The sequence below is a fragment of the Martes martes genome (assembly GCF_963455335.1).
Source record: "Martes martes genome assembly, chromosome: 8".
Classification (NCBI taxonomy): Eukaryota; Metazoa; Chordata; class Mammalia; order Carnivora; family Mustelidae; genus Martes; species Martes martes.
The window spans coordinates 92,865,498-92,877,385 of NC_137895.1; the positions used below are offsets into that span (position 1 = coordinate 92,865,498).

General features: G+C 41.8%; 1 protein-coding gene across 15 annotated transcripts in view; it reads right to left on the reverse strand.

Annotated features, from left to right (window-relative positions):
- R3HDM2 (R3H domain containing 2) overlaps positions 1 to 10,323 on the reverse strand; it is a 156,055-nt gene extending 145,732 nt beyond the window's left edge. For 8 of the 15 annotated variants that reach the window (XM_080811465.1, XM_080811461.1, XM_080811464.1 and 5 more), the window contains exon 1: positions 10,010 to 10,303. The gene's annotated coding sequence lies outside the window, so the exon portion shown is untranslated. Of the gene's footprint in view, positions 1 to 10,009 lie in introns of all 15 variants that reach the window. The other 7 variants (XM_080811473.1, XM_080811470.1, XM_080811467.1 and 4 more) reach the window with 2 other exon arrangements.
- Positions 10,324 to 11,888: the final 1,565 nt, after the last annotated feature.

Here is an 11,888-nt window from a genome sequence, read left to right on the forward strand (position 1 = left end):
CTCTGCTCAGTGGGGAGCCTGCTTCCTCCTCTCTCTCTGCCTGCTTCTCTGCCTACTTGTGATAAATAAAAAAGTCCTATCTTGTTGGTCAAATATACATAATTTTTCAGCCATCACAGTCATTTAAAAAGAAAGAAAAAATATTTCTGCCTTACCGTAAAGGGAAAATACTGCAAGCATAAAACCCTATTTTGACTTCATAAACAAAAATACTAACAGGATGGAGAGTAAAACACAAAGATAAATTTTAAACCAAGTAACTCTGAAGGGAAAATAAAAAGATTGTAAAGGGGGATAAGTAACATAAGGCTGAAGATACTATGATAATACGAAAGGTATGGGGCGCCTGGGTGGCTCAGTGGGTTAAAGCCTCTGCTTTCGGCTCAGGTCATGATCTCAGGGTCCTGGGATCGAGCCCCGCGTCGGGCTCTCTGCTCAGCAGGGAGCCTGCTTCCTCCTCTCTCTCTGCCTGCCTCTCTGCCTACTTGTGATCTCTGTCTGTCAAATAAATAAATAAAATCTTTAAAAAAAAAAATACGAAAGGTAAAACTTTGATGTTACTAGCTAAAAGGGTAAAAATGTAGCTCAGGGTTTCAGTTACTGGTCTTAGAATAGCTCTGGTCCAAATCTAGACTCAAACAATGTTCTCTTGGGAATGGCATTAATGAGGAGAGGCAAAACAACTGGTAATATCACAATCTAGAACATATACCTCTAGAACATATGCCTCAAATCATCTAGTTTCTTTCTTTCCTTCTCTTCCTTACAGTTAGTAAAGGAATAAGACAAAAATCACATGTTTTAGAGAGCTCTTTTGGCACAGGAGAGATCACGATCCTAGCAAATTTAACTTCAGTGTGAGCAGAAACTCAGACTGGAATATAAAGAGAGAAATATGGTAAGGTAAAGACAAAAGGGAACCCAGCTTTGTGGAAACTGGTTCAAAACACACAGACAAAATAAGAGCTTTAGGATGCCTTGAAAGGGTTCCAGAACATGATACCCAAACCACTGAAGGTTTTTGCTTTTGCTGTTTGGGGGAAGAGAGGCGTTCAGGGAAAACAATGGTTTAGCCAAGGCAGCAAGGTAAGAGAACAAGGAGGGTGAAAGAACAAGTAATTCATCTGTAGCTGATGCCTAAGCCTGAAAGCAAAGGAAAGACAGCAAAATATAAGGCAGATGAGGTTAAAACAAATCAAAACAAAAAACAACTTCTGTACTGAGAGCAAACAGAAGACATTAAAAGGTTATAAGCAACAGAAAATAATAGATTTTAATCTTCTCTCAGCTGAAGGGTACAGAACTAAATGAAAGATTAGGAAAAGCAAGACTAAGACAGGAAGGCCAGTTAAAGCCCATCACAGTTTTCGGGATGAGAGAGAATGGTCTCCTGAACTAAGAAAGTGGCAACGCTGATGGAGAGAAATGGAAAGATTCAAGACAGACTGAGGAGGTTAAGAGTCTACATAACTTAAAATTACTGGGTGTTAAAGAGTAAGGACTCAAGTCTAACACCGAGGTTTCTTGGCTTATGCACCTGGGTGGTACCATTAACAGGAAAAAAGAACTCCGAGGAAAAAATTTCCATGGAAAAAGTATTTTTGCTTTAGTCATGCTGAATCTAGGAAGCTAGGTGGCAATCAAATGGAGATACTGAAGAGACTACTGAAGAAATGAGCCTAGAGCTCAGGCAAGAGATCAGAACTGGAGATACAGACTCACAAGTTGTCAGCTTATAGTAATAGATGCTAAGTGAAGCCATCAGGGTCTATGAGACTGACTGCCTGTGCAGAACAAGGTTTTTCTAAATGTCATCTAAGACAACTGACCAGAGACATCAGAAACACTTGGAATGTTTGCTAAAGCACGAATTCCATCCCAAACCTACTAAATCAAAATTTCTGCAGGTAAGACTCAAGAATCCAAATTTCATTCATTCAACAAATATGTACTGCGTGACTATTCTAGGAACATAGCAGTTACCAAATAAATAAGGTCTCTGTTCTCATAGGGCTTAAGTTCTAGGTGTGAAGCAGACTACAGACAAGAAAACAAACAAGATAACAAGACAGTGGTAAGTGCTATGGAGATAATGAAACAGAAGAATGTGATAAAGCACAAAGGGGAGGTTCATTATTTTGTATAGGTGGTCAGGGTACGTCTATGAAGGAAGCATCTGAGCCAAGACTTGAAAAATAAGAAGTAAGGCAGGTGAAGATCCGGGAGAATAACATTTCAGGCAGAAGGAATTGTAAGTACAAAGGCCTTGGGGCAGAAAAAAGCCACTATGGCTAAGCGTGGTAAGAACAGTTAAGTGTAATACAAGTTAGGTTAGAGAGGTTAGCAGGGGCCAGATCATGAAGACTTTCATAAGCCACGTTCTTAACAAATTCTCCAAAGGTTGTTTATGCCATTAAAGTTTAAGAATGAGAGGGGTGGGGGCGCCTGGGTGGCTCAGTGGGTTAAAGCCTCTGCCTTCAGCTCAGGTCATGATCCCAGGGTCCTGGGATCGAGCCCCTCATCGGGCTCTCCGCTCCGTGGAGAGCCTGCTTTCTCCTCTCTCTCTGCCTGCCTCTCTGCCTACAGAGAGGCAGGCAGAGATCTCTGCCTACCTCTCTGCCTACAGAGAGGCAGGCAGAGATCTCTGCCTACAGAGATCACAAGATCTCTGTCAAATAAATAAATAAAATCTTAAAAAAAAAAAAAAAATGAGAGGGGTGCCTGGGTGGCTCAGTGGGTTGAGCCTCCGCCTTCGGCTCGTGTCATGATCCCAGGGTCCTGGGATCGAGCCCCACATCGGGCTCTCTGCTTGGCGGGGAGCCTGCTTCTCCCTCTCTCTCTGCCTGCCTCTCTGTCTACCTGTGATATCTCTCTCTCTCTCTCTGTCAAATAAATAAGTAAATCTTTAAGAAAAAATGAAGTTTAAGAATGAGACACAGAGAGGCAGAATTCAACTGAAATCTTAAGGAAAACACACACTAATAGATGAAAAGGAGAAAAGGAGCCAGGAATCCAAGTGGAAAAGAAATTAGTGTCATGAAACGTTTCAATTTCAAGAAAGGGGGTCAACACATACGCTGCAAAAAAACTGAGTACAATAAGGATAGAAAGGATGAACAAGGTCTACCATGTTCTTCTCATTGATTTTGATGGCTGCTGGGAGCCACCTCCACCAATAGCATTAGAAACAGTAAGTGCCCACTCCTTGTGCAGGTATAAATTCAGCTGCTACCTACCCATAGCACATTGCTTCCTGGAAGTTATCAGCTGATTACTGTCCTAGATTTTCTTCTTCCCTTTTCCCAAAGAATCACAAAGGAAGAGTCAGTAAAAAGAACAATTTGTGAATATAGGGAGAAAATGTATTTAAAATATATTAATTATTAAATTTCAATTGTCACTGCCTTGATTACTTCCCTCCTAATTCTCTGTTATGAAGCTTATAGAAGCTTTCACAAGTCTAATCCAACTAGTTCTCCAAACGACAAAGAATTACCTGATGCCCATAAGGCTGATCACATGCCAAAACCATGCATAAATTCTTACAACTGACATATGCAACAAAAACACTGCCCCCACAAAAAACATGAACTACATAACTTGGAAAATTTGGTCATTTAATATAAATGTTGACACCACTTTAAGGTCCAATGAGCTTTTAGGAAAGAGAAAGTACTTTGCAGGTATGAATATGATTTTGATCATTAGTAGTAATAAATACTGCAGCACAAATATTATCAACATGAAATAAGCCAAAAGCAACCACACAAGGAAGATAACAGACAAAGTGGTAAAGCAAACCAGTTAATGTACTTAAAACAGTCTATCTGTATTCTGTACATCAGACAAGAACTGTATAGAAGACTAGTAACGGCTGGGGCATTTGGGTGGTTCAGCCGCCTGAGCATCTGCCTTAAGCTCAGGTTATGATCCCTGGAAGCCCTGCACTGGGCTCCCTGCTCTGTGGGGAGGCTGCTTCTCCCTCTCCCTCTGCCCTATACTACCCCACTGCTCTTGCACTCACTCTCTCTCAAATAAATAAAATCTTAAAAAAAAATTTTTTTTTGTTTTAAAGAAGACTAATATTAAATTAGTCTAAATTATATCTAAAAAAATCTAAATAGAATAGATAGAATAGACAGCTAAATAGCTGACCAAAACTTGACCAGCTTTTCTTCTGCCACTACCGACTCACAATTAACAAATACCGATTAGAAATAAACTGCGTTCGGGGCACCTGGGTGGCTCAGTCGTTGGGCATCTCTGCCTTCGGTTCGGGTCATGATCCCAGGGTCCTGGGATCGAGCCCCACATCAGGCTCCCTGCTCTGCGGGAAGCCTGCTTCTCCCTCTCCCACTCCCCCTGCTTGTGTTCCCTCTCTCACTGTCTGTCTGTCTCTCTCTCTGTCAAATAAATAAATAAATAAAATCTTTAAAAAAAAAAAAAAAGAAAGAAACGGCGTTCTTTTAAAACCTGCTAATGCTTCATTTATTCTTATAGTCTAGCTCTATAGGATAAGGACTTAAGCTGAGATCTTTCAGAACCTTTGAGGAATTGTATAGGTGCCAAACTGTAGTTTTTAACTTGCCTGCAAAAGTTTTTGAGATATTCAACAGGGAGAAAAAAAATAGCTGTAAAACACAGTATTAACAGCTATAGAAAAAGGGGAGAATCAGAGAAATAGAAGGATCAGAACACTGGTCTCAGGGAAGAAAGGTTACAGAGCACTTAACGAGTTTTATTTTTTTCCCAAAAAAATACCCCAAAATGACCGCAAATTGTTTCCCAGGAAAAACAGAAGTCTTTGACAATTTAGAAAACTCACAGTGTGACAAGTAAGCAAACAATTAAAAGGAATGAAAGATTTTTGATGCTTCTGTGGTTAACAAACTGAGGAATAGAATAAACTGAGTCCTTAAAAAATACCAGAAGTGTTTTGACTATTGGGAGACATGACTACCTGAGGATTTTGCACCTTTTTTCTCATCTCTCCCGGGATTCCCGATTGGCTAAGTTCTTTTTTTAAAAGCACAGGAAAGTACTCTGGGAAATTTACTTTCAAAATTAAAAAGTGGAAACAGCTTTCCCAACATAGGCTCAAACAACTGAACAACTCACAAGAGACCCTGAAGAAAAGCAAAAGAACACCTGGATTTAGGAAGCATCCCAGAATCTTTCCTGTTATACTTCCCAAGTGAAAGTGATGAAATCACCACAGACTACTGTAATTAAGAGCTTTTAACATCAATTTTCTTTAAAGATTTTATTTATTTGAGAGAGCGAGCAACCATGGGGGAGGGGGAGACTCCCATTGAGCAGGGAGCCCAATATGGGGCTCGATCCCAGGACCCTGGGATCATGACCTGAGCCGAAGGCAGAGGCTTAACCAACTGAGCCACCCAGACACCCCAACATCAATTTTCTTGTAAGTGTTGGAGAAAACAGATACATGCTAAGGAAATCTAAGGGAACTCTGAAAGGAGTTAAAACAGATCAAGGTTAAGAAACCTTTCCTATCTCTGTTTTCAGAAATAAACTCAAAGTTAGGAAGTAATGGACAAACTTCACTGGAAAGATGGAACACGTGCTACACTGCTAAATCAGCAACCATCGGGGCACCTAGATGGCTCAGTCAGTTAAGTGTCTGCCTTCAGCTCAAGTCATGATCCTGGAGTATTCTTCCGCTGCCCCTCACCCCACTCATGCTCTCTCTCCTTCTTGTTCTTGCTCTCTCTTTCAAATAAATAAATAAAATCTTTAGAATGAAAATAAATACATAAATAAAACTAGCAATCATGGTGAGAACAAAAGTTAACCAACCACTAAAAGACTATTAAGCAAAATGTTTTCTACACAGAGAGTAAGGATACAGCTGGAGGAAAATACTGAGGCCATGGTGTATGAAGGTCTCTAAAATTAGACCCACCAACTGTATTCATGCACATACATTCAAGCCATGAGTCCAGTTATTTTTCCTACTTGCAAATTGGCAGCACATTTCACACAAGGACACTCAGAGTCCCTTATCCAGTCTTACAAGGAGGCACAGAAAATCCTTAAAAAACAAACAACAGCATACAGTTTCACAAAATTCTCTCCTGCACTTCCTGGGATCATGCAACCAAAAGGCAACACTTTTTAATCCCTTCTTCAAAATACACTTTTTCCTGAAAACTTTCCTTGAGTTCATGAAAAGATCTGGCACAGGAATAATAATAAGCACTGCATCATTCAGAAATCATTACCTACACTTTGTAGTAACTTTGTTAGTACTCAGGTTTATCTATCAGAGGTGAGAACGTGGTTTAAGTATCTCTGGAGCATGAAAAAGACTTCCTAGAAACTTTGCAGAAGGATTTAAAAGGGGACAACAGAAGTTTAATAGAAGTATTTATCAATCTACCTATATTACATCAGAAATTATTCACAAAATAAGAACTACTAATATATCTCTGATGTTGTTACTTCTTTACACTAATATCAGACCCACATCCACTCCAATAGATACAAGATCCCCAATTTTTCCACCCTACCACAAAATGTTCTCTCATAGCCCTGGCAGCTTACAATGTCCTGGCAAAGGTTTAACGAAAAACTTAAGGCCTTGCCACCAGCATTTCCACAAAGTGTTAAAAACCCCTATCTCACACCCTTGCCTTCCTAAGCTGGAGAACAGTGGCCAGGACTGCCACAAAGAGAAACCTCATCTAGGCGACTCTAGCCAAAAGGTCAACAAAGGTAACAAATGCACCAACCAAGAAATGAGAAAGGAAAAAATAAATGAGGGATAATCAACAGAACTCGGGTGGCCTGCTCCTTTTCTCCTCAGACTTAATACAGAATTTAGTTGCTAAAAATGCCCCCCCAAAATGGATTTGTGGGGGGGGGGAAGGATCAGATGTTCCCAGAATGAACCACTCCATCATTGTTAGAGAAAGCTATTCTCATAGTTTTTGAACTCAACTGGCTCCACATGAGTGGGGGGAAAAAATACAACCCATACAGCCCACACTGTAAATATTAACATCTTCTGAAAAATTCAAAGGGGAACCAGCCTGTTCAGTGCCTTGGGGCCAAAGAGGTAAGAATGGTAATAGCTGTCTCATCAGGGAAATGAACACACATCAAGGGAAGAGCCTGATGCAGGAGGTAAAAATTCTAGTCACATGAGAGTTTAAAACAATCTTCGTCTAGGACCACCAACACCAAAGATCCCCTATGCTTCACCCTCTCTACCTTAGAAGTGCTTCCATTCAATGAACTGAAAGCACAAGACTTCTGTCAAAAAGAGAAATGCGGCAAAAAATGACAGAAAAAGAATCTCAAATTCTTCCACTGAGTACCTCACAAAATCTTAGTGATAATTCATACCACACTTACAAGGACAACCAATAATGATCAAAAATTCATGACAAGGAGAAAACTGTTGAGCATCCAATGCATGGCAACTTCTATGCTAAATGCTGAGGACATAGCAATTAACAAACAAGCCTATTTATTCTCATTAAGCTTACTTTCTAGTGGGGGACACCAAACATATGTATGTTATAGGTTGCTAAGGGTAAGGAGAAAAATAAAGCAGAAAAGTAGGATAGAGAATTATGTAAAGGGGGGCGTTGCAATTTAAATAACCAAGGAGTTTGAGTGACAGTTGAATAAAGAACTGAAAGAGGTGAGGGGACAAAGCTATGCGTTTTTATAATGAAAAAGGAATCCAGGAAGATCTGGGGAGTAAATGCATAGCCCCTGAAGCAGAAGTGAGCCTGGTATGCTCAAGAAAGGGCTAGGAGATCATAGGAGTACGTTGAGGAGGAAAGGGTGTTACAGATCTAGGGCTTTAAAGGCAATTGTAAAGTCTTTGATTTTTATTCTGAAAAAGCAAGGAAGCTATTTCCCCTTCAGACTCTTTTCCATTAAAAAGTATCAGGCACCCCATTTTTACATACACAAGTTTTTAAATTTTTGTTTTAAATTGTGGTATTGGGGCGCCTGGGTGGCTCAGTTGGTTCAGTGTCTGCCTTTGGCTCAGGTCATGATCTCAGGGTCCTGGGATGCAGACCTGCATTGCATGAGCCCCGCAGTGCATCAGGCTCCCTGCTCAATGGGGATCCTGCTTTTCTCTCTCTTCCTCTGCTCCTCCCCCAGGCTCATGCTCTCTCTCTCTCTAAATAAATAAATAAAATCTTTAAAATAAATAAATTGTAGAGATCTACAATATAGATCCACAGTAGACGCAAAGACAGCTGGAACTGCAACTCTGAAATTTAACTTTTGCTGACAGTTCATCAGACATTTCACAAAGATTCTCTGTCCTCTCAACCCTATGGAAAACAGCAATGCGGGAAGAAAAATACAACTATAAAGTGAACCTAATTAACCTAACCTACCACCTGGCACCCTATTTAAGTCATTTTTGTCTTGAAGCTTCCACAAAGGGGGAAAAAGGAAATATTGGAGAAAGGAAATGGGGGGGGGCAGGAAGCATGAGAAAGAAAGAGGAGCCACTAACAACTAATTCAAGTGCCAATCTGACTATCCAAAAATACAATAAAATGCTAGGAATATGTAATATTCCAGAAGTAGAACCTGTCACCTCCTTCTTCCCCAGTCTCCGTGTGACCACCAACATCAGACAGAACTCGAGGTTCTCTATTTCAGTTAAGTCTATTTGAAAAAGATTTATACAAGAACATTCATCCAACTGGGATCTGAATTTAAATTTTCCCACACCAACAAAAACACTGGGAAAGCAATCTGAATACCCACGTTCATAGCAGCATTACTGACATTGGCAAAGACAGGAAAACAACCTAAATGTCCATGGATGAATGAATGGATAAAGTTGTGGTCTGTGTGTGTGTGTGTGTGTATACATATAAAATACACATATAATGGAATATTAGTCAGCCATAAAAAATGAGGAAATTCTACCATTTGTGACAACACAGATAGGCCTGGAAGGCATGTAAGTCAGAGAAAGACAAACAGTATACAATCTCACTGATGTGTGGAATCTAAATAAACAAATGAAAAAACAAACACCAAGCTCATAGAAAAAGAGATCAGACTTGTCGTTACCAGAGGCAGAGGGTAAGGTGAGGGGGAACTGCAGGAAGGTGGTCAAAAGGCACAAACTTTGTTATAAGTAAATAAGTACTAGGGATGTAATGTACAACATGATGACTATGGGTTGCCACTGCTATGTGATTTATAGGAAAGTTAATAGAGTAAATCCTGAGTTCTCATCACACGGACATTTTTTTTCTTTCCTTTTTTTTTTTCTTTTTGTATCTATACAAGAACGATGGACGTTAGCTGAACCTATTTCAACAATCATTTTACAAAATATGTAAATCAAACCATCACGCTGTGTACCTGAAACATAAACAGTAATGTATGCCAACTACTTCTCAATAAACCTGGAAAACATCTGTCATCATTATCCAAGAACAATTCACTGAGTGAACGAGTAATTATTCTGCGGAGTCACCAAAATCAGTAAGAGTTTTTAAGAGGCTCAAGAGTGAGTTATGAGCCTAATGTAGGCCCAACTTTTAAGCTCCAGAAACATCTCCTTGTATGTTCCAACTCGGATCCCAGTATGACTTGAAACGCTTCAACACGTTTCCCTCCGTTTTTCCAGGGCTCGAAGGTAAACGGAAACCCAAAAAACACATGGAGCTAGTCACCCCCCAAGCACTACAAGAGCGCAACAGTTCTTAGGTCCCACCGCACAGGCCACAGGTGGCGCCAGCCCCCCGCCCTCTGCCCCGTGCCCCCACTCCCCCGCTTCTCGCCTGCGCTCCCCGCACACACTCGGGGCGTCTCGGGCCTCGGGGCCGTCCTTCACGGTGGGTTCCGGCCCTGACCCACCGTCCCCAGGCCCGGGTAGCTCCAGCGCGGGGAACCCAGGTCGGGGGGCCTCCGCCAGCCAGCCCGCGCGGCCGCCACGCCCCCTCCCCACGGGCCGCCCGCGCCGCCCGCCCCCTTGGCCGGGAGGTGGCCTCACCTCACGCGGGCCGTAGCGGGGACGGCGCCCGCGTCTCCGCCCGCCGCCCGGGCCCACGGCCGCTCGGCTGCGGCTCGGCCCCGACGGCCGTCGGCGGCGCGCTTCTGGGGGCGGGCTCTTCTCGGCGGGGGTTTCCCCCCGGCCCAGGCGGGGGAGCAGGGGGGATTGGGGCGGGGGAGGGGAAAGGGGCTTGGGAAGGAAGGGGGAGAGGGGGAAAAAAGGGGGGAACCAAACCCGGAAAGGGAGAAAAGGGGGGAGGGGAAAAATCAGAAGGGGAAGAAAGGCCCTGAGTCCGCCCCCCGCTGCGGCCTGCGCGCTACGTCACCACGTCCGGCGTAGTCGTCAGCGCGTCCTGCGCCCCGCGCGTTCCTGCTTCCTCTATGTCTCTTTCGGCTGCTGCAGACGCCCCCTATCTAGGCACCCACTCGCCTCGACTACCCACGCGTTCTCCTCCCCGGCGCACTTGCACAGGCCACCACACTATATCTCGCTCGGTCTGTCGCTCCCTCCGCGTTACCTGTACCTCAAGCCAGCAATCCAGATCCACTGCGATCCTCAGTCCCCCTTAAGTCCATCAAGCCTGTCAGAGTCACCCAAGATTTAAACATAATACTAATTACTATAGAGTAATTTCAGTTTACAGAGCACTTTCAAAATAGCCTTACACTCAGGACGGTAAATCCTGTAATAAGTATTTGTAGTATAAATGGACAAAGATCATGTGGTAGGTGGATGTCCATTTTTCCAGATGTAAAAATTTAATTCTATAGAAAGCAGGTTTAAGTCCATCTTATTAAAATCACTTGCCACCCCCTTCCAAGATCTAGTTCTTTTCCTTAAGAGTGACTTGAGTTTGCAACTTCCCCCGTTCTGTCCGTTCTAGGCAGAATCAATTTAGTTATTGACCAGATGTATTTGGATCATTTACTCACTGCCTCCCTCAAAGAAGCACTGTAGTCTTACGTTGATAGAATTTGGCTATTAAATATTTACTATGTTGCAAGAACTACAGGCAAAAAAATAAATAATTACAGTACAATGTAAGTGCTATAAATAGAGATATGTTCAATGTGCTGTGGAAACAAGGAACAATTGGTTGTTAGAGGTAAGGGAGACTGAGTAAGCTAAGGAGAAGTTACATGCTGTGTGCCTTAAACATACATGGTGATGTATGTCAGTAAATTCTCAATAGAACGGGGGAGAGAGGACTCCCACACTTTTAAACACTTACATTTATAGATCAGGCACTGTGTGCGATGCTAGGAATATAATAATATATATATAAATATATATAATATATATATAATATATATATATAAATAATATAAGCAACAAAGATGGCCGGCTAAGTGACTGCACTGCAGACAGAAATTGTGGGCATGGCATCTAGGAAGGAAGAGTCCAGAAGGGCAAATACTGGGGGAGGTACTCTGGCCCACAAACAAACCTGTGTAGCAGAAATAATAAACTTTTATTAAGCCCCTGCTCTGTGCTTTACAAAATTATTTAAATCTCAAAACTCTGAAATAATCATTACAGATCTATAATCCCATATTCAAAGTCCATCAGGCCAGCCATGTTTCAGAATTCAGAAAATTCCAAGTTTTAGAAAGGTAAAATGATACACATACTGTATATTTTATAATACCTCCAGGGGTATCCCATAATCAAATAATTTGTATCTCTGGAATAAAAATGTGTAAATAGTCTCAGTACAATTTTTTAAAAGATCATAGACAACCTCCCCTCTGTTCAGGTCACCATATGAGTTACAAAAAAACAAAGTGGACTATGGGGGTTTTTTGGATTTTGTAATCATGGGCAATCATTTTTCCTATTTCTCCAATGAAGAAATGAAAGCACGAGAGGTCAAGTAACT